Raw genomic sequence first — 23,281 nt, forward strand, 5'->3', positions numbered from 1 at the left:
CACTTGGGTTGGTGCCCTGTCAGAAGCCCCACCCTGCTCACAGCCACCAATATCACACTTTTTAAAAAAATTGCATTAATTAGTTCAGGGAAGAAATCTTCACTCTTTTTTTTTTTTTTTTTCCATGACCCACACCACATAGCTTGCAGGAACTTAGTTCCCCAACTAGGGGTAGAACCCAGGCCCTCAGCAATGAAAGTGCGGAGTCCTGACCACTGGGCTGCCAGGGAATTCCCACCATACAATATGACTGACTCTATAAATGCTATATATTACATCCCTGTGACTGACTTTAAAAGGACTGGAAGTTTGTTCCATCTCCCTCACCTATTTCACTCATTCTCCTTACTACCCTCCATTCTGATGACCACTTGTTTCTCTGTATCTGTGAGTCTATTTGTTTTGTTATGACTCTCCATTTTTGTTTTCTTCATTCCACATGAGTGAAACCACACAGCATTTGCCCTTTCTCTGCCTGAGTTATTTCACTTAGAATACCCTCTAGTGCCATATGTTGTCCCAAATGCTAAAATTTCATTCTTTTCTATGGCTGAGTACTATTCCATTGTACATACATGCACCGTCTTCTTTATCCACGCTTCTGTTGAGAGACATTGAGGTTGCCTCTGTACCTTGGCCATTGTAAATAATGCTGCAATAAACATAGGGGTGCATATGTTTTGTTTTGTTTTTTATGGGTGTGCTGGGTCTTCATTTCTGTGCGAGGGCTTTCTCTAGTTGTGGCAAGCGGGGGCCACTCTTCATCGCGGTGCGCGGGCCTCTCACTATTGTGGCCTCTCTTGTTGCAGAGCACAGGCTCCAGACGCGCAGGCTCAGTAATTGTGGCTCATGGGCCCAGTTGCTCTGCTGCATGTGGGATCTTCCCAGACCAGGGCTCGAACCTGTGTCCCCTGCATTGGCAGGCAGATTCTCAACCACTGCACCACCAGGGAAGCCCAGTGTTTTTGAATTACTGTTTTTGTTTTCTTCAAAAAATACCCAAAGTGGGATTGCTGGATTGTACAGTAGTTCTATTTTTAAGACACTCCATGTTGTTTTCCATAATGGCTGCAGCAATTGATATTCCCAGCAACAGTGCACTAGGTTACACTTTTCTCCAAATGCTTCACAACACTTGTTATTGGTGGTCTTCTTGATAATATCCATTCTGACAGGTGTCATTGACAGGTGTTATCTCACTGTGGTTATGATGTGCATCTCCCTGATTAGTGATGTTGAGCAGCTTTTCATGTGTCTGTTGGCCATCAGTACGTCTTCTTTGGAAAAATGTCTATTTAGGTCTTGTGCACATTTTTTAAGTGGTTTTTTTTGTTCATATTTAGTTGTACAAAGTCTTTACATATATGTGTGTGTGTATGTATATGTGTGTGTGTGTGTATATATATATGGCATGAGAAAAAAGTCCAGTTTGATTCTCTTACATGTAGGTGCCAGTTTTCCCAACACTATTTATTGAAGAGGCTGTCTTTTCCCCATTGTATATTCTTGCATCTTTTTTCCTACATTAATTGACCTTACATTGTATTTATTTCTGAGCTCTCTGTTCTGTTCCATTTATGTATGTGTCTGTTTTTCTACCAGTATGGTTATTGACCTGGGTCCTTGGACTCTAATCAATAGAAATTGAAACGAGGCCAGACGAGAAATTCAGGCAAGGCTTTATGGGGACTCATACTGCTCATCAAATGTATGTGTAGTTGGAGCTCTTCCATATGGGCAGAGCCAGAAGTCAGAAAACTGTGCTAGAACTCAGGGCCAGTAGGCTGCCATGCATCTCTGTCTCCTGATGGTACAGAAGACCCGAGGATCATGGTTTCCTTGGGGACTTCCCTGGCGGTCCAGTGGTTAAGATTCCATGTTTCCACTGAAGGGGGCAAGGGTTCAATCCCTGGTCAGGGAACTAAAATCCTGCATGCCAAGTGTTGCAGCCAAAAAAATAATGATATTAGTTTGAACAAAAAGTTCATTCAGTTAGTGAATACATTATTCAATAAAATTCTTGGTGAAAATGAAAAATGTGAGTTTCTATTTTTACTTAAAACTGAATGAACTTTTTGGCCAACACAATAATAAAATTTAAAAAAGGAATCATGGCTTCCTCACTTCTGCTTTCCAGACCTCATGCATCTTCCTCTTCTCAAGAACTTTAACTCAGAACCACTAACAGAAGGACTCTGGATATAGTTTCCTACCTTACCCAAGATGACAACACAGTTCAGTAGAACAATCTGGACAGGAGCTTTCATCTTCACCCACCAGGTCGCCCTTTTTTACTTTTTGGGGGGCCGGGGGGGTTGGCCACACAGCATGTGGGATCCTAGTTCCCCGACCAGGGACCAAACCCGCACCCTCTGCATTGGGAGCTCAGAGTCTTAACCACTGGACCGCCAGGGAAGTCCCTCAGGTCGCTCTTCTTAACTCAATGTATTGTGTTCGATTTGCAACCAAGATCATGGACATGAACAGAGGTCAGATTATGAACATAATCTGGTAAGCCTGTCATCTTCCATGACCTTCCACAATTACTAATTTCTGGGAGGAACACATATACGGTATCTGCTAGCAACAAACAACTTGGAAGACACACCTTTCAGTAATGAAGACTCAAGGAGAGGGTAAATATTGATTCAGGAGATTCCAGTATCTCTTAACAATGGACAAGGGAAGATATTTAATTAATGCCAGCCTCATATCATGATCACATATTAGGAACATAATGGAACATAATGGAAAAGAAGAATCAAAAATCTGTTCATCAAAAATGAAAGAAATCACAAGTTTGCACATGAAAAAAATCACAAACCAAAAGCCACTTAGCACCGCTGGTATCAAAAACATTCTAATGGAAATGAGACAAGTTTTATATGATTGTACAATGATATAAACTCAGAGATAACAAAATGTAAGTGGTAAAGATGAACATGGAGGGATACTTATTATGTGTTCAGATCAGCAACATGAAGTACAAATTAATATACTGAGACCAGTATTGAGGATAAGACACTTACAAAGGAAAAAAAATTTTCCAACATTTTTTCCTTATATAAGATTGCTCAGCAATTCCCTGGTGGTCCAGTGCTTACAACTCTGTGCTTCCACTGCAGGGGGCCTGGGTTCGATCCCTGGTTGAGGAACTAAGATCTCACAAGCCATGTGGTATAAAAATAAATTTCTTGACACTGTTTTCCTCCCACTTCTAAGTTTTAAGAAAGGCTTTCCCACTATTCTTGGATTCAAGTTTTCCCACAGTATGTGTCTTCATGTGTCTTTGCAGGGATATAACAGTAGGCTTTTTCACACTGCTGACATTCACACGGTTTCTTTTTACTGTGTGTTTTCATGTGTCCTTTCAGATATATGGGATATTTGACGGCTTTCCCACACTGCTTACACTGATGGGGTTTCTCATCACTGTGGGTAATCATGTGTCCTTGCAGAGATCTCTGAAGCCTGAAGACTTTTCCACAATGCTGACACTGATAGGGCTTCTCTTCACTGTGTGTTCTCATATGTTCTTGAAGGGATGAGGGAGTAATGAACACTTTCCCACATTCTGTACATTCATAGGGTTTTATTCCACTGTCTTATGTGCCTTCTAATGTACCTGGGACAATGGAAGGCTTTTCCACATTCATTACACACATGAGAAGGCTTCTCTCTAGTGTGCATTCCCATGTGTCCTTGCAGGGATTTGCAATATGGGAAGGCTTTCCCACACTGCCTACATTCATAGGGTTTCTCTCCAGTGTGCATTCTCACATGTTCTCGAAACTGTGTGCTGCGAGTGAAAGCTTTCCCACATTCTTTACATTCATAGGGTTTCTCTCCAGTGTGAGTTCTCACATGCTGTGCAATCTGGGAATAATAACTGAAGGATTTCCCACATACTTCACACATGTGGATTTCCGTCCATAATGACCTCTCTTATGTCACTGAACAGATGGCAGGCAAGTGAGAGCTTTTCCAGATTTCTTAAGCTCTAAAAACTGTTTACTACTGTCACTCTTCATGTACCTCTTAGATGTTCTCCCAGCATCCTGATGTTTATCATATTTCTCTGCAATGTCTGTTTCCTCAGGAGGATTTAGGCACAAGACAGAGCTGCAGGCTTGCCCACATCCTTTGCATGGATAAGGTTTGTGTCCAGGGTGATAGCTTTGCTGATTCCTCTGGAAAGAATGATCCCTGAAGGTTTTTCCACACTTAGTGCATTTATAGGGCTGAACTGCAGTGGGATAACCCTTATGCACAGTAACACTTGTAATCTGGTTCAGGGTTTCTCCATATTGATCATCTTCTTTACCTTCACAGAGACTCTCCACCAAATGATTTCTGTTCAAAATGGGAAGCACACTATTAGGGATTAATACTTATCAGTAATTTACTAATTAATGATTTACCGATGACTGTTAGTATTTGTGTTGACTAAGTGTTTGCCATTGGCATGTTTCCAGCATGCTCTTCAACTGTTACAAAGTGCAACAAATTTAATACTCTAGCTGAGGGCTCAAATAGAACCGTAACTTTCAGTGTTTTCCAGATGAGGTTTCCTGACCATTGTTTCCTACTGAGTTATGTTTCAGATGCTTAATATCAACATCATATTTATGAAAGTACTGTCTTGTGAAAATACTCTGAATACACAATTGTTTAACTAGGTTTCTATTCAATTTCAAGTGAGTCTAACACTCTTGACGACACCCACCCCACCGCCACCCCCGTGGGACTGCCACTCACCTCAAACGCCTCTCCTGGGTTACATGCGGATCACGCATGTTATGAAATGCCCAGTTTTCTCCAAAAACAGACTAGGAATCATTTCTTCTGAATCTTACTATTTTCTGTTCACTGCATAGTTCATTCTCCGAAATATCCCACTGAGGACTTGATCCACTGGTTTTAACTTGAGGGCAAGAACCTGCAACAATTGGTAGCATAACTAAATCCTTGGGGAAGAAATGGTGGGGAAAAGGAAAGAAAAGAGACCATATGTAGATGTCTTTCCACAGACTGATTCAAAAATGTAAAACTAACTTTATAAGGAAGGATGGTCATTTGCAACATTGTGGCTTATAAGAAATACATACATATATTTTTGGTCATTCCAATGAATGACATATATTTCTCAGATAGATCAGGTCCTCATCCACAGTTTCCTGCTCAAGCGTCCCAAAACTCTTGGAATTTCCTGAGCAATAAAAGCAGTGGAATAATATTTGGTCTCCTGTCCTCAGTTCCTGAAAATGCTTCAGGGTCAGAAGGGTGAAATGAGTGTTTTGTTACTCATAACAAGCCCTTTCCATCACAATTCATGAAGGTGACTGCTGGAAAGCATCGAAGGATGGGGGCTGGTTGCAAATGGAGACACCATGTGATTAAAGGGTGGAACTTTCAGTCCCACTCACACCACTGGACACAGCACCAGCAATGGGGAAGGGAGAGAGGCTGTAGGTTGAATCACTTGCCAATGGACAGTGATTCCATCAATCAGGCCTAAGGAATGAAGCCTCCAACCAATAAAAGGGGGGTTCAGAGAGCTTCTGGGTTGGAGAACACATGGAGCTGTGGGGAGAGTGGCACCTGGACAGGGCGTGGAAACTCCATGCCTTCCTCACACAGCTTCCCCTATGAATCTCTTCCATCTGGCTATTCTTCAGTGATATCTGTTTATGTTAAACTGGCAGTGAAGTAAGTAAAATGTTCCCCTGAGTCCTGTGAGTGTGGTAGCAAAATAACTGGACCTGCGGAGGGGGCGATGGAAAGCTCTCATTCACAGCCAGTTGGTCAGAAGTAAAGGTTAACAACCTGGGCTTACAAATGGAGTCTGACGTCTAAAAGGAGGTCACTGGAATCTCCAATGTTAGATGTTTGGTCAGAAGCACTGGCAACAGCCTGGCCTTGTGATCCGCATGTGACGTGGGGTGTGAAGATGCAGCGGTGGAGGGGGGAGTGAGTCTTGTAGGACTGAATCCTTCAGCCATGGAATCTGTGGCTATTGCTGGGTAGATAAGCTGAGCATTGAGCTGAATTCTATGATGCCCTGCTGGTGTCCAAAAATTGTTTATTGGTGTGCGGTGCCTTAACACATGCCCACAACACATGGGAACTGGGTCCACACCTAATTTAACACTCAAGCCAAGAAAATGTTATGAGGACCATGGCTATTTGGAACTTCCACCATGGTAGGGAAACTGAGTCAAAGTGGCAGCCTGATCATTAAGAAATACTTCAAAAGAGATGGAGATTGGGGAATTCCCTGCCAGTCCAGCGGTTAAGACTCTGCACTTCTACTGCAGGGGGCACAGGTTTGATCCCTGGTCGGCGAACTAAGGTCCCGTATGCTGCAAGGCGTGGCCAAAAGAATTAAAAAATAATAAAATGTTGCTTCTTTTAAAAAAAAGAGAGAAAGATGGAGACTGATATTGAGATCAATATTATCAGAGAAGTAAAGTAGGAAGGAACTGGGTAAAATGCACATTCTCAAATGCTCCCTTTGTAAAAGGAGCTACAGAAAGACTTCCCAAGTAGGCAAGGATGGGTGAAAACTCCAAGAGGGAAGCCAGGTTAATGACAAATGTCACCTTCTCAAAGAAAGAGTCATGTTTCTAACAGGTATGTCCAAATATCACTCCCTGATCCAGAACCTGCTCCTCCCGAGGTGTGCCCTCCTGGTGATCGCAGGCACAGAGGCCCTAGAGGAAGCCTATCTCCACTGACCCAGCTGCCACTGGGAAATCAGATGGTGCGTGGCTGCTGTCCTGCTCATGGAGAAAAGCTCCATAGGGGGAGGATGGAGGACCACAAGCCATCCATCAGATGGGTTGCTTCTCTGGTCCTCAAGTCACTGAGGATGGGTGAGTGTGAGTTTAACTACAGCAAGATTATCATCTCAAATGTGTACTGATCACAGTGTAACTTTCACAGGGTGAAAACTGAAACACTGCTCTCATCGCCCCAAAGTGACACTGGAGACCACGCTCACATTTATACAGTTAGGGAGCCTCAGGATTCTGATCAAGAGTAACAAAGAGTCAATCAATACAGTAAACTTTGTTTTCATGGAAAAGCTACCTGACCCTAAGTAGGTTTCATGAAAGCTTGGACTGTGTCTTTTCCCCAACATATTCCCATCCTTGTTCCTAATAAGACAGGACAATTGTTAAGAAATATTTGTTCCCTAAAGACCAAGTACAGGGAGGAAGCCATCCTCACCCACAGAGGCCAGGTTCCTGAAGGTCTCCAGCATCACGTCTCTGTAGAGCTTCCTCTGAGCCGGGCCCAGCAAAGCCCACTCCTCCACAGTGAAGTTCACAGCCACGTCCTCAAAGCCCACCGAGTCCTGAAACAGCCACAGGTTCCACATCAGCAAGGCTCCCTCTTCACCCCCGTGTGTGGGAGGATGGGGAGGCCAACAGTCGGGAACGGGACTCAATTCCTACGACTCCTGAGCTTACACTCTTGTGGGAAACGAACACACACAAGCCAATCAAATGCATTTTACTCAGTGATGGTAAGTGCTGGAAACTGAAGCAAAGTGTAATAGCAATATTAGATAAACACTCATGCACACATAATGAAAAAGAACTGTTTTTTTTACCAAATATAAAATAGATAAACAGGGACTTCCCTGGGGGTCCAGTGGCTAAGACTCCACGCTTCCACTGCAGGGTGCATGGGTTCAATCCCTGGTCGGGGAACTAAGTTCCCACGTGCCGTGCGGCATGGCCACAAAAAATAAATAAATTTTAAAAAGTAAACGTGTTTTAAAAAATAGATAAACAAGGATTTACTATATACCACAGGGAACTATATTCAAATCTTTTAATAATCTATAATAAAAAAATCTGAAACAAAGAATATATATATACATGCATGACCAAATCACTTTGCTGTATACCTAAAAGTAACACAATATTGTAAATCAACTATACTTCAATTCTTTTTAAAAATTGTTTTTGGTGAGAGAGCAGAACCTGAGGTGGTAAAGACTGAAAATAAAATCATCATTCAGATAAAAAGGAAATGAATACTTGGTTTGGTCAAAAGTTATTTCCTTGAAACTCCAAGAACAGGAGCAAACTGTCAGGAGGTTGTTAACACTGATTTTCCAGGGCCACTGCATCTGAACAACTCTCGCCTGGACTGAACAGCATGTAAAAGCCTGGGCCAGTCCCTTCATATCCGACAGAGGCAGAGACACGACCCCCTGCCAGGATGAGGTGGACACTGAGGGCACAGACGCAGGCCAGGGCCCAGGGCCTGGGACAGCTGTGGGGTAAGAGGCGGCCTGTTTTCTGAGGGATCTGTCAAGCCAGCAAGGCCTCTCAGATAAATAATCATGTGCCCAGAAATCGAGGAAAATGTTCCACAAAGAAGAGTCGCAGAATGATGTGACAGCAACAGGGCCAAAGGTAACTTTAACATAGAGAAAAAAAAACACCTAATTATTATCTGTAGGACAATATGGATGACAACAGACCCCTGAAATACAAAGCAAGCAATTATTTTTATAAATTAGAATTTTAATCCAAAATATATTCTGACAATCTAAATTATAAAAAATTCCAAATACATCAGCTACAAAGAAGGCAAGGCTGCCTCACCTGGGGCTGCAACTGGGGTTTGCTAATCACACACCTGATAAGAAACTTGTATTTTAAATACATTTTTAGGGACTCCTCTGGTGGCGACGTGGTTAAGAATCTACCTGCCAATGCAGGGGACATGGGTTCCAGCCCTGGTCCGGGAAGATCCCACATGCCTCGGAGCAATAAGCCCATGCACCACAACTACTGAGCCTGTGCTCTAGAGTCCGTGCTCCAACACAAGAGAAGCCCCTGCAATGAGAAGCCCTCCCACCACAACAAAGAGTAGCCCCTGCTCGCCGCAACTAGAGAGAGACCGCACACAGCAACGAAGACCCAATGCAGCCAAAAATAAATAAATAAAATATTTATTTTTAAAAAATTTTAATTAAAAAATAAGAATGAATACAACTGGCCAATCAATAAGCTCATGAAAAGATGCTGGACATTACTCATCAGGGAAATGCCAATCAAAGCTACAAGCAGACATGTCTTCACACCCACCAAGATGGATATAAAGACAGAGAAACAAGTGCTGGCGAGGATACGAGGAACTTGGAACCCTCACCCAGTGCTGGAGGGAAGGTAAGATGGTGAAGCCACTTTGGAAGACAGTCTGGTAGTTCCTCAAAATGATGAACACTGAGTCACCAATTTCACCCTAGGTATCTATCTACTTGAGAGAGGCGAAAGCAAACACCAACATGAAAGCTAATAGACAGCGATTTCCCTGGTGGCAAAGTGGTTAAGAATCCACCTTCCAACGCAGGGGACACGGGTCTGATCCCTGGTCCATGAAGATCCCACATGCCATGGAGCAACTAAGCCCATGCACCACAACTACTGAGCCTGCGTTCTAGAGCCCGTGAACCACAACTACTGAGCCCACATGACACAACTACTGAAGCTGCCACAATGAGAAGCCCACGCACCGCAACAAAGAGTAGCCCCCACTCACCGCAACTTGCAAAAGCCTGCACATAGCAACAAAGACCCAACACAGCCAAAAATAAATAAAATAAATAAATTTCTTTTTTTTTAGTTTTTAAGGGTGCATATATGTATAACTGATTCACTTTGCTGTACACCTGAAACTAACATAACATTGTAAATCAACTATACTCCAACAAAGATTTTTTTAAGATAATGAGCAGAATAAAAACAAAGAAACAAACATAAATAACAGAACTTGGGCACATAAAAGACAATGTGAATTGCATAAGGAGCAAAATTACAGATGTTTCAGAGATCCAGCAGGTTAAGGAGATATTAACAAACCAATTATTAAGGATGTACATGCCCCACAAGGCAAAACTGCTTGCCAGCAACTGAAATACCAGTCTTGGGAATCTATACATCATCTGCTTTGTAAGTTCCTTCCTATTATTCAACAGGGAACTGCTCCTCTTTACTGAATAGATATCTGTGTACATCGCTGGGCTGCTTTGTGTCAAGATGTGATTGACAATTGACCATGACAGCTTTCAGGGTATGTAGAACTGGAAAATATATTTTTAAAAATCTGCCCAATGCATTTGAGCAGAAGTGCTGGTTTCTATTTAAAACCTGTTTTTCTGCTCTATATACAGGGATGGAAGCAAAAGATGCCTTAATATGTCACGTGTCACGTGCTGGAGACAAGCAGCTTGGTAAATGGCTGTTTATCTTCTCTTCTGTGTTTCTAGTATGGATGACTGAGGTCTTGAGTGGTTTATCATAAAACCACACTTCAAGTCTTGTTTCTGCTCACAGAATCTTTTCAAATATCCAAATGTATTTCTCATCCTGAGCTCTTGGTAGTAATAGATATAGAAAGCTCTCTAATGGTGATCAGTAGTACATGCTTGATTTTTTTTTTTTTTATGACTGTGTTGGGTCTTCGTTTCTGTGCGAGGGCTTTCTCTAGTTGTGGCAAACGAGGGCCACTCTTCATTGCGTTGCACGGGCCTCTCGCTATCGTGGCCTCTCTCGTTGCGGAGCACAGGCTCCAGATGCACAGGCTCAGTAATTGTGGCTCACAGGCCCAGATGCTCTGCGGCATGTGGGATCCTCCCAGACCAGGGCTCGAACCCGTGTCCCCTGCATTAGCAGACAGATTCTCAACCACTGCGCCACCAGGGAAGCCCCATGCTTGATTTTTAAAAATCATTAATAGAAGATCAATGATGTGGTTTTACCAGGAAAAAAATACAGGCAGACCTCAGAGACATCAGTTTTTACTCCAGACCACCCAGATAAAGTGAATATCGAAATTAAGGGAGTTACACAAATATTTTTGTTTCCTGGTGCATAAAGTCATGTTCACACTATACGGTAGTCTACTAAGTGTGCAAGAGGATTGTGACTAAAACCTTGTACATACCTTAATTTTTTAAAGACTTTATTGCTAAACCATTAGTTTACCCATTAGTAAGCAAATGCTCTTGGGGAAAAATGGCACCCAAAGACTCGCTGGATGCAGGGTTGCCACATACCTACAATCTGTAAAAATCAAAGTATTTGCAAAGTGCAATAGTCGTAACAGGATAAAACACGTGCTTTTATTCATAGCTCAAATGACTGTCTATGTCTACCCAAAAAGGATATTAAGATAATCACAGATGGGAGGGAGATGCAAGAGGGAAGAAATATGGGGATATATGTATATGTATAGCTGATTCACTTTGTTATAAAGCAGAAACTAAAACACCATTGTAAAGCAATTATACTACAATAAAGATGTTTTTAAAAAAAGATAATCACAGAATCAGATTTTTAGTACATTTCCATAATGCAAACTCATAAATCTCAGTGTACTTTGATCATTAGAAATAAGTAGTTGAAAAGTAAATGTTTAAAATTTTATAAACATAGACTTTTAAAACTACTTGGGGGAATTCCCTGATGGTCCAGTGGTTAGGACTCTGTGCTTCCACTGCAGGGGGCACAGCTTCGACCCCTGGTCAAGGAACTAAGATTCCGCAAGCCGCATAGCGCGGCCAAAAAAAAACCTACTTGGCATTAAAACTAATTTTCTTTTGAGATGCTCAACATTGCTAATTATTAGAGAAATACAAATCAAAACTACAATGAGGTACTACCTCACATTGGTCAGAATGGCCATCGTTAAAAAGTCTACAAATAACAAATGCTGGAGAGGGTTTGTACAAAAGGGAACCCTCCTACACTGTTGGTGGGAATGTAAAGTGGTGCAGTCACTAGGGAGAATAGTATGGAGGTTCCTTAAAAAACTGAAAGTAGAGCTACCGTTATGATCCAGCAATCCCACTCCTGGGCCTATATCGGGAGAAAACCATAATTTAAAAAGATACATGCACCCCAATGTTCATTGCAGCACTATTTACGATAGCCAGGACATGGAAGCAACCTAAATGTTCATTGACAGATGAATGGATAAAAAGATACACACACACTCACGTATACTACTCAGCCATAAAAAAGAATGAAATAATACAATTTGCAGCAACACGAATGGACCCAGAGATTATCATACTATGTGAATTAAGACGGACAAACTAATATCATATGATACCACTTATATGTGGAAACTTAAAAAAATGATACAAATGAACTTATTTACAAAACAGAAACAGATTCACAGACTTAGAAAACAAACTTATGGTTACCAAAGGGGAAAGGTGGAGGAGAGGGATAAATTAGGAGGTTGGGATTAATATATACACACTACTAGACATAAAACAGATAATCAACAAGGACCTACTGTATAGCACAGGGAACTTTACTCAGTTTTCTGTAATAACCTAAATGAGAAAAGAATCTGAAAAAAATATATATATAGTATAACTGAATCACTTTGCTGTATACCTGAAATTAATATATTGTAAATCAACTATACTACAATATAAAATGAAAATTTAAAAAAAGAAATGCTGAACACCACTGGGTTATCAGTAAAAACCAATATACCATCACAAGGAGATCCCGTTTCAGACACTTGAGATGGACAAAATTAAGGTGGATTCTCCAAGTGCTGGAAATGGCGTGGAATAAACACTCGACTCCAGCCCAACATCCACACTTCCTAGTATTTTTAAAACATCCAGGGGCTTCCCTGGTGGCGCAGTGGTTAAGAGTCCGCCTGCCAATGCAGGGGACACGGGTTCGTGCCCCGGTCCGGGAGGATCCCACATGCCGCGGAGCGGCTGGGCCCGTGAGCCATGGCCGCTGAGCCTGCGCGTCCGGAGCCTGTGCTCCGCAACGGGAGAGGCCACAGCAGTGAGGGCCCGCGTACCGCAAAACAAACAAACAAACAAAATCCATAATCTACAACCTGGCAATTTTTGCCCACGAGTAAAAAATTTGTGACATATTTGACCCAGGAGACAAAATGGAGTGTAACAGCATTAGTGACAGATCAAAAATTAACATGAGACGGAACTTCTCAGGTGGCGCAGGGGTTAAGAATCCGCCTTCCAATTCAGGGGACGAGGGTGTGATCCCTGGTGGGGGAACTAAGATCCCACATGTCTGGGGGCAATTAAGCCTGCGCACCACAACTAGAGAAGCCTGCGTGCCGCATCGAAGAGCCTCGCAGGACAAAACATTTAAAAAATAATAAATAAATTAACATGAGACAACCATGAGCAAAATCCACAAGGACTGGATGGAGGAGTTAACCGGGGGAGCCCTTTCCTCTGACTGCAGCACGTGTGAAACAGACTGCGACTGAGAGCCACACAGAAGCCTTCCATGTGATGTCGCTGTTGTAGCACTGCTGATATTCACTTATCGCAAATTCAGCAGAAGCAAAATCAAATAAAACACTGCTCAGTGATGAAGGACAGACGTAAAGCTGCAAAGAATACCAAAAAGACCAGGACAGCTGTCACCCCAGGGGCTGCCCACTGGGAGATAAATAAGTTTATTGGACTTGTCTGTGGCTTTTGTTATACCTTGTCTGAGTTACAATTCTTTGCCGTTCGCCAAAGAAAAGAAAATTTTTTCCTGCTGGTAAATAACTGACTCATTTTTAAGGTCAACAGCCATTTCTTACCCAAACTTTGCTCAGACTTCTCCTCCAGAGACTTTGGGCCCCTCCTCAGCCCCCCGCACCCCGACCCTGAGCAACACTGAGCTGCAGAACAAGCCCCTGCAGACCTGGGTCCAGAATGCACTCACTGACCACAGGGGGCCCGGACCCGACAAAAATCCTTGCTCTCGGGCTTCCCTGGTGGCGCAGTTGTTGAGAATCCGCCTGCCGATGCAGGGAACACGGGTTCGTGCCCCGGTCCGGGAAGATCCCACATGCCGCGGAGCGTGAGCCATGGCCGCTGAGCCTGCGCGCCCGGAGCCTGTGCTCCGCAACGGAAGAGGCCACAACAGTGAGAGGCCCGCATATCACAAAAAAAAAAAAAAAAAAAAAAAAAAAAAAAAAAAAAAAAATCCTTGCTCTCAAATCCTCACAAAGAAGAGAAAAGCCCTTGGCAGTGGGTTAGAGGTGGTGGCACGTTTTTACACAAACATGTCTCCCAAATTGCGATTTTTAAGACCCCAAACAAAGTTCTTTGTTCTTTGCAGCCTAAATACAGATTTTCTACAGGCGACAGGAGGGCCTGGGGACCTCTTGAGTCAGGGGTCAGTCCAGTGGGCAAGGTCGCTGTGGATCGGTGCCTTTTTTTTTTTTTTTTTTAGGCGGTGGGGCATGCCAGATTGAGATCCCTGAGCAGGGATAGAACCCATTCCCCTGCAGTGGAAGCGCAGTTTTAACCAATCGACGGCCAGAGGAGTCCCTGGATCGGTGCCCTTTGTTTAAGCACAAAGACACTCTGCGATGTCACTGCGTGCAAGGAAGGGGCGGTCCTCGTGGGTTCTCCCCTGATACCCTCCCCCCATAACTGGCCTTGCCAGCTTCTCCGCATCCCATTTCTTCCCCCACATCATCAGGCTCACCCCCGCAGCACCTAGGGTACAATGAAGTTCAGAACAAGACCCTGGTCAGCTTCTCAAGAGAATGGGCCCACCCATGGGACCCTGTCGAGTCCAGCCTCGCTGGTCCCGCAGTCCGCGCACCGCCCTCACTAGCCCAACTTCCCTCTTCACACAGAAAAGCCCTTTTCTGTGCGTTTGGAGAGGCGGAGACGCTGGCACATCTCTGGGATCTGAACCTCGGCCCTATCGCAACAGTATTTGCAGTCTCCTTCACCATCTCTGGACTTGACTTGATGAGTGAGGTCCAGGGCGGATATCCCACAGCGCCTGCCCATCCTTTCCTGCCTCGGACCCCCACTCAGCCAAGGACTCATTCAAGAAGGCTGGACCACAACCAGCGGCTGAGGGCTGAAACTCAAGTCCGGACCTGAGGACAACACGCCGGGTCCCCACCCCGCGGCCGAGGGGGAGACTCGGGTCTCGACACGGGACAGGACGCCGGGTCCACACCCCGAGGCCGAGGGGGAGATGGGTCGGGACCCCGTGGTGGGTGGGACGTGGGGAGATCCTGGCCCGCCGCCGCTTTCGATAGGCTCCGGTCTATTCTACGCAGCCTCTTCCAAGTTCGGGTCCCGGGCCGTGCACTCACCATCTCCGACCCCTTCCGGGTCCTCCGAAGCGTCCTCACCGCGGCCCTGCGACCCGGGCAGGTGAGACCGATGGGGACGGAACACCTGAGGCCGCGCGGATTCGCACAAGAGGCGGGGCTGCTGAGAGAAACTTCCGCGGGCTGGGAACGCGCCCGCCGCGCGTCCTCATTGGACGGCTCTACGGCACCCGGGCTCTGATTGGATAGTAATCCGTGCCCCGCCCCTGCCCTGACGGACAGCCCTCCTGGTCCCATTCGGCACAGATGGCGGTTTGTCCGGACCCCGCCCATTCGCCGCTGACTGGACAGTTCAACCAGACCCCGCCCCTGCTCCTAAGTGACTGGCCACAGTCACACGCGTATCTGATCCTCCCGCCTGGGACTTGGGCTCCGTGCAGAACGGGCTCTGGGCGCGGCGCACCCTGTGTCATCTGCCCACAGCTGGGCGGCTCTCCTGTGTCCTCCTCCTGCACCTGGAAGTCCAGACTCAGTTTCCCCGCGGATCGCTCCATATCCGAAGTGAAGATGAGAAAAGGCGGGACACGGCAAGGGCCGAGGTCACCGTGGAAATGTTCCCTTTAAGAACAGACTCGCAGTTACATCACCACATGCAAGGCAGGTTCACGTTAGGTTTTGAAGTGTGGCACGGGAAAGCCCCGCCCTTCGTCCCCTCCCCCGCCTCTGGGGCTTGAGATCAGCAACTCAAGCGATCTGCCAAGTAACTTTCCCCCGTGCAAAGACGGACCCTGAGGCCCCAGCCACCGAACAGGACTGGTCTCAGCACATCCACAGGTGTGAGACGCCACAGTTCTCAGGTGTGCATCTTACACTGCAAGGAAATGTTTTTTAGATGTTTTTGAGTGTTGCTAGAAAATTTTGAAATATGAAAAGGCTGTGATATCCCTAAAGCAATTGAACTCCTATTTTAACTGATTGGGGAAAAAAAGCAATAAAAGCTTAATTAAGTTTGCGTTGGACCTGAAAATTCTTAAGGTTCTGATTAAATTAGCCCAAAACAATCCCACATGCCGCGGGGCAACTAAGCCCATGCGCCACAACTACTGAGCTCGCAGGCCTCAAGAGAGAGCCCGCATGCAGCAAACTACAGAGCCCATGCAGCCTGGAGCCCCTGTGCCACAACTAGAGAGAGTAAACCCACACGCCACAACTAGAGAGAAGACCGCATGCCACAACAAAGAGCCAGCGGGCCGCAACGAAGATCCCACCTACTGCGACTAAGACCCAATGCAGACAAATAAATAAATAAATAAAATAAATAAATAAACATTTATAGCATTTCATATGACTGCTCATTTCAGAAAATACCCTCCAACTTGAGATGGAGTAAAAAAGTAAAAAACTTCAATACAACTGACCATTTTACTTATAAACATAGTTATGAAAATTCATTTTCTGTGGTTTGCGTAAAGGTTTTATTCACTTTCATTAAAATTATAGTTCAGGGGGACAAATTTTAAAATGCTTTCCTATAGTAGAAAAGTGACTTCCAATTACAAGTAAATTACTTATGATTCCTAAACAATTTTTAATTTTTTTTTTCATTTTGTGAATTAATAATGAATGCTGGGACTTCCCTGGGGGCGCAGTGGTTAAGAATCCACCTGCCAATGCGGGGCACACAGGTTCGAGCCCTGATCTGGGAAGATCCCACAAGCTGCGGAGCAACTAAGCCCGTGCGCCACAACTACTGAGCCCGCGTGCCACAATTACTGAAGCCCGCGCGCCTAGAGCCTGCGCTCTGCAACGAGAAGCAACCGCAACGAGAAGCAACCGCACCTCAACGAAGAGTAGCCCCCCCCTTCACGACAACTAGAGAACGCCCGCGGGCAGCAAACGCAGCCTAAATTAATTAATTAATAATAATAATAATGAATGCTGTTTCGAAAAACTTTGCCTGAGATTTAGAAATCTAAGAGTTAGGGAGGAAGAATGTCAGCTACCATTATCAGTAAACAAAGGAAGTTGCAGCCATCAAGTCAGCTTCCACTGCAGCCGCCCCCAACTGTGCACCCCAGGGGATTCAGGATTAAGAAAAGCAGGAGACTGGCCCTAGATACTTAAGGTGCATATCAAAGAAATGATTTCAATCATCCACTCTTGCGTCTTCCCATACCTAGAAAAGCACTAAATTCGGTAACTTGAGATGTCTGGTTTTCTTTAATTAACAGTAATCTTTCGATGTTTCTACTACCTGATTTTTTGTTGCAAAATTCCTATCCATCCTGGTTCCTCCCTTACCTCTTCAGAGAGGTCCCTCAGGGCGATCTGAGAAGCCGTCTCCTGACTTTCAATCCTCAGAAAGTCTGCCAACGATAACATAATTCTCCACTTTTAGGTTGTGCATTTTTTTTCAGTCCACAATTGTGAATCACTATGTTGTACACTTGAAAATTCTATATTATACATCAACTATACCTGAATTTTTAACAAATTAAATAAAAATAATTTTAGAATTTTAACTTTTTAAAAATTCTTAAAACAAAAATAATGCGGTGGAGAAAATGATGCTGAGAAATAAAATACTGCCTGCCCCATCAGTAAACAAAGGATGTCAGTCATCAGCGATTGCACCCACCTCCTACAGTGAGCCGGTGAGCCCTGAGGGAACTCAGGAAGGAAAGAAAGAATACCTGCCATCTAGCAGCCATCAGACTGCAGCCACTCCCTGGTAAGCCCTGAGGAAATTCAGGACGTGTCAGGACACTGGCCCCAGAGAGCTGAGGTGCATATCAAAGGAATGATTTCAGTGAGAGCCTCTTGCAACTTCCCATGCAAAGAAAAGTGCCAAATTCCTTGAGATATCTGGTTTTCTTTAATTAACAATAATCTTTGGACCACTACCTGCCCTTTGTTGCAAAACTTCTATATAACCTGGCTTCTTGCCTCCTTGGAGCAGTTTCTCAGAGTTAACTGTAACGCTGTCTCCCGGGCTGCAGTCCTCATTGCGCCCCAAATAAAACTTAACTCGCATCTCTCACGTTGTGCGTTATGTTTGTTTTAAGTCAACACGAGGTTCGGCTGCTCACTGCTCATATGCGAATAATTCAAGAGGCAAGCGTCGGTAGGAAAGAAAAGGGCTTTAATCAGAAAAGCTGGCAATCTGGGGAGAAGGTGGACTTGTGTCCAGAGACCAACTCCAAAGATTCTGCTTAGCCATGACAGTTTCTAAAGGGGGAAAGGGGGGGTGGGGGAGAATCTCAGTGAATCATCGAGGCAGGAGGTTGAGTTCTGCATCATTCTCCATTGCGAGCAGACTAGCTGACCCTCTTCAGATGTTATCTTGCCTGTGTGATCTGCCTGCGGGATTGCTAAGGGGGCTGTTGGGGATAGACAGCTAGTCATTTTTTACCTGCTTTATTCTTCATTCTTCCTTTCCATCTAGGAAAAGAACCACCATGTTAGACAAGGAATGGTGTACATTCAGGAGAGCATAAGTCAGGAGTTAGTATCAACTGCTTAGTGATCTCATTCCTATAATTAGGTCTTTTAAGGTTAGTGGGGGACAGAAATGGGTAACAGGAAAGGGGCAAAAGAGCTGCTTTCAATCCCTATTATATGCACCTCAGCTATCTAGGGCCAGTTCCCTGTGCTTTCTCATCCTGAGACTCCTCAGGGCGCACGTCGGGAGCAGCTGTAGTGTGATGGCTTGACGGCTGCAACATCCTTTGTTTACTGATATGGTAGGCAACATTTTTCATTCAGAGTGTTTCCCACTGGTCGTAAATTCCAACAATGTTTGGGAGATATCTCATGACCAATTTTGTCCCATGGTGCTAGGAAAGCTCATTCCTAGATCAGGTAAAGATTCTGTTGATATGCCAATTTTTGGAATAAGCCTTGTTTTTTTTTTTGTTTTTTTTTTTTGCTTTTTAAAAAAATATTGATTTATTTATGGCTGCATTGGGTCTTCGTTGCTGTGCCCAGGCTTTCTCTAGTTGCAGCAAGCGGGGGCTACTCTTCGTTGCAGTGTGTGGGCTTCTCATTTCGGTGGCTTCTCTTGTTGCGGAGCACAGGCTCTAGGTGCGCAGGCTTCAGTAGTTGTGGCGCGCAGGCTCAGTAGTTATGGCACATGGACTTAGTTGCTCCGTGGCATGTGGGATCTTCCCGGACCAGGGATCAAACCTTTGTCCCCTGCATTGGCAGGCGGATTCTTAACCACTGCGCCACCAGGGAAGTCCTGGATGGGGCCCTGTTGATAATTTGAAATTCTCTGAATCATCTGTCTTACTAGTTTACTATGATCCAGGAAATGTTTTCCCCTGTTGCTTTTTCCCATACCTAGAATTACACTATTACAATTGTTCTGTCTAGAGATATAAACGAGATCTATTTCCTCAACATGTTTAGCCATCATCAATTTTGTTGGAGGCCTGGTTACATACTGGGTAATGTAAGAGACAACAATCTTATAAAATAGACAGGATATAAGTAATATACCTAGTAACATTAATGAAGTCACAAGTAGGGATTTAAGCCGTGAGCTTCCAGAACAAAACCAGCTTCCAAAAGGATCACCAAGGCTAGGAAGTAGGTCATCTAAGGCAGCAATCTGATTTTTCAGGTAGCTTATTAAATGTATTATATTGGAGTATTCATCTGGTATGAAAACACAGGATTCAGTTTGAATTACGGCACAGGTGCCTCTCTGAGATGCTGTAAGGATATCAAGCACCATATGATTTTGTAACACAGCTTTCCTCATCATAGAGACCTCAGAATTCAGTAGGCTAATAGCCTGGTTCCTATCCTTTAAGGCCTTATGGTGAATTCTGTTAATGCTTCACTGTGGGAAATTACATCTTCCAGTCCTACTGAAGGCACAAAATAGCTGCTAAGTGATCCTACCAGTGAAACACAGATCTCTTGGTCCATCCGGCTCACACTGATGGTAAATTTGCTGGGGTTGCGTCTAAGGGAATCCTGAAGTACATCTTCCTATCCATCCTGGCAGAAGTCAGTGCCATAGGTTGAACCCACAAAGCCATCGAGTCCCATTAGGTGCAACCCATTATATTCCTAGTCACCTGACCTAAAATGTTCCATACCAATCACTATCTTTTTTTTTTTTCTTTTCTTTTTTTTTTTTTGGCCACAGCAAACGTCTTGTGGGATCTTAGTTCCCCGACCAGGGATCGAACCCGCACACTCAGCAGTGAAAGCACAAGAGTCCTAACCACTGGACCAACAGGGAATTCCCCAGTCACTATCTTGAAGGGAAATGAAATGACACATTGGCATTTTTTAATAAGGTACCCAGCCTAATTTTCTAGTGTTGTTAGGCGGATTATCTTTAGTATGATTTAATTGTTCGCAACACATGAGGGGGCCTTTAAACTTAGACGACCATAGCCTGGTGTTAGCCAAATAAATCCATCCCATAACTGAGGGAAGGTCCCTCCTAGTAATCAAGAGGTGACTTTTTTTTTTTTTTGGCTGCGTTGGGTCTTCGTTGCTGTGCGTGGGCTTTCTCTGGTTGCAGGGAATGGGGGCTGCTCTTCGTTGCAGTGCGCAGGCTTCTCATTGCAGTGGCTTCTCTTGTTGCGGAGCACGGGCTCTGGGCGTGCGAGCTTCAGTAGTTGCAGCACGGGGGCTCAGTACTTGTGGTTCACGGTCTCTAGAGTGCAGGCTCAGTAGTTGTGGCGCTTGGGCTTAGTTGCTGTGCGGCATGTGGGATCTTCCTGGGCCAGGGATTGAACTCGTGTCTGTTCCCTGCACTGGCAGGTGGATTCTTAACCATGCGCCACCAGGGAAGTCCCAAGAGGTGACATTTTTAAATTGGAATTTGGCTCATTGTTCTGATTGAGCTTGAGTAACCTTAAGGGAAAACTCATATTTACGGCCAGGGTAAGAATAAATCTGTTGGATTGCCCAAGTCCAATCTGGTAATATCAGTAGTGGCCCGGACAGAACTATAGCTTCTTTCTTTTAAAACAAATTTTTTAAGGCCCACCCAATAAAAGCCTTGGAGAGGAGAAACCCACCAAAGTAAAAGAGAAGTACTGGATGCAGGTAATTGACCACAAACCCAACAGTTGGATTATTTCTAAAATTCACATAGGATCATGCCCATGATGGAAAAACATTTGGTTTGTGGGCAAAAGCCCAAGAAATCAAGAAGAAAACATTATAAATAATCTTATGGGTCAGGTCCAGCCTCTTGGGATAGCTGTCTACTTCTGATGTTACCTTCTTCTGGTCCTGGCACTGGTGTTTCTTTCTTTTTAGAGCATCATTACATTAGAGTATCACTTTAAGGTGAGTTTGAGGTCAGCAGTTCTCTCTATAGACCAGTCCAGTGCAAGGGCCCTTTTTAGGTGGGAAATGTAAATCGAAGAGTCAATTCTTTTCAGTGGGGTTTTATTTTTAATATTTATTTATTTAGACTGCTCCGGGTCTTAGTTGCGGCACACGGGATCTTTTAGCTGCAGCATGTGGACTTCTTTAGTTGCGGTATGCGGACTCCTGGTTGTGGGACACATGCAGGATCTAGTTCCCCGACCAGGGATCAAACCCGGGCCCCCTGAATTGGCAGCACGGAGTCTTTCCCATTGGACCACCAGGGAAGTCCCAATTCCTTTCAGTTTTAATGCACTTGAGTTAGGTAAAAGAACCTGATAAGGGCTCTTCCATCTAAGGTTGGAGGGAGGCTTTTAAATGATGGTTTTTCCATTACACATAATCTCCTGTGTGTAAGTCATGGAGCACCTGATCTTCATCTGAGGGTCAATTACTGTGATAAGCTTCAGATACAAGATTAGAGGGCTTCCCTGGTGGCGCAGTGGTTGGGAGTCCGCCTGCCGATGCAGGAGACACTGGTTCGTGCCCCGGTCTGGGAGGATCCCACATGCCACAGAGCAACTAAGCCCGTGAGCCATGGCCGCTGGGCCTGCGCGTCCGGAGCCTGTGCCCCGCAGCAGTGAGAGGCCCGCATACCGCAAAAAAAAAAAAAAAAAAAAAAGATTAGAATGTCCTGTTAAAGTATGAAGGTTCCTTAAAAAACTAAAAACAGAGCTACCATATGATCCTGCAATCCCACTCCTGTGTACATATCTGGAGAAAACCATAATTCGAAAAAATACATGTGCCCCAATGTTCATAGCAGCACTATTCACAATAGCCAAGACATGGAAACAACCTAAATGTCCATCAACAGTTGAATGGATAAAGAAGATGTGGTATGTATGTATAATATAATAAAATATTATTCAGCCATAAAAAGGAATGAAATAATACCATTTGCAGCAACACGAATGGACCTAGAGATGATAATACTAACTGAAGTAAGACAGAGAAATATCATATGATATCATTTATATGTGGATCTAAAAAACAAAAAAGAGGGCTTCCCTGGTGGCGCAGTGGTTGAGAATCCGCCTGCCGATGCAGGGGACACGGGTTCGTGCCCCGGTCCGGGAAGACCCCACATGCTGCAGAGAGGCTGGGCCCGTGAGCCATGGCCGCTGAGCCTGCGCGTCCGGAGCCTGTGCTCCGCAACGGGAGAGGCTACAGCAGTGAGAGGCCCGCGTACCGCAAAAAAAAAAAAAATAAATAAATAAATAAATAAAAATAAAAAACAAAAAAGATACAAATGAACTTATATACGAAACAGAAACAGACCCACAGACATATAAAACAAAACTTATGGTTACCAAAGGGGAAATGGGGTAGAGGAGGGATAAATTAGGAGTTTGGGATTAACATATACAGACTACTATATATAAAATAGATAACCGACACAGACCCACTGTATAGCACAGGGAAATATACTCAATATTTTGTAATAATCTCTAAGGGAAAAGAATCTGAATCACTTTCCCATATACCTGAAACTAACACAACATTATAAATCTATTATACTTCAATATTAAAAAAAAGAATGTCCTGTTGATAATTCCATTAAGCCTTTGCAATAATGTAATATATCTCCCTTCAATAATCTAGGTTCATATAATCCTTCATCCAATCTCATTGGTCTCCCCATGATAATCTCAAAGGGAGACAAATGACGTTTGCCAAAAGGGGTGGATCTGAGGTTGAGGAGAACCAATGAAAGGGTCTTAGGCCAGGGTGAGGAATAAGCATTCATAATTTTAGCCAATTGAGGGTTTTTAAAAAT

The 23,281-nt window shown here is 44.2% G+C and overlaps 1 pseudogene; it reads right to left on the reverse strand.

Annotated features, from left to right (window-relative positions):
* Positions 1-284: 284 nt before the first annotated feature.
* The window catches only part of LOC131754457 (zinc finger protein 77-like), a 60,486-nt pseudogene continuing 37,489 nt past the window's right edge, over positions 285-23,281 (reverse strand).

Source organism: Kogia breviceps, chromosome 4 (genome assembly GCF_026419965.1).
Source record: "Kogia breviceps isolate mKogBre1 chromosome 4, mKogBre1 haplotype 1, whole genome shotgun sequence".
NCBI classification, from domain to species: domain Eukaryota; kingdom Metazoa; phylum Chordata; class Mammalia; order Artiodactyla; family Physeteridae; genus Kogia; species Kogia breviceps.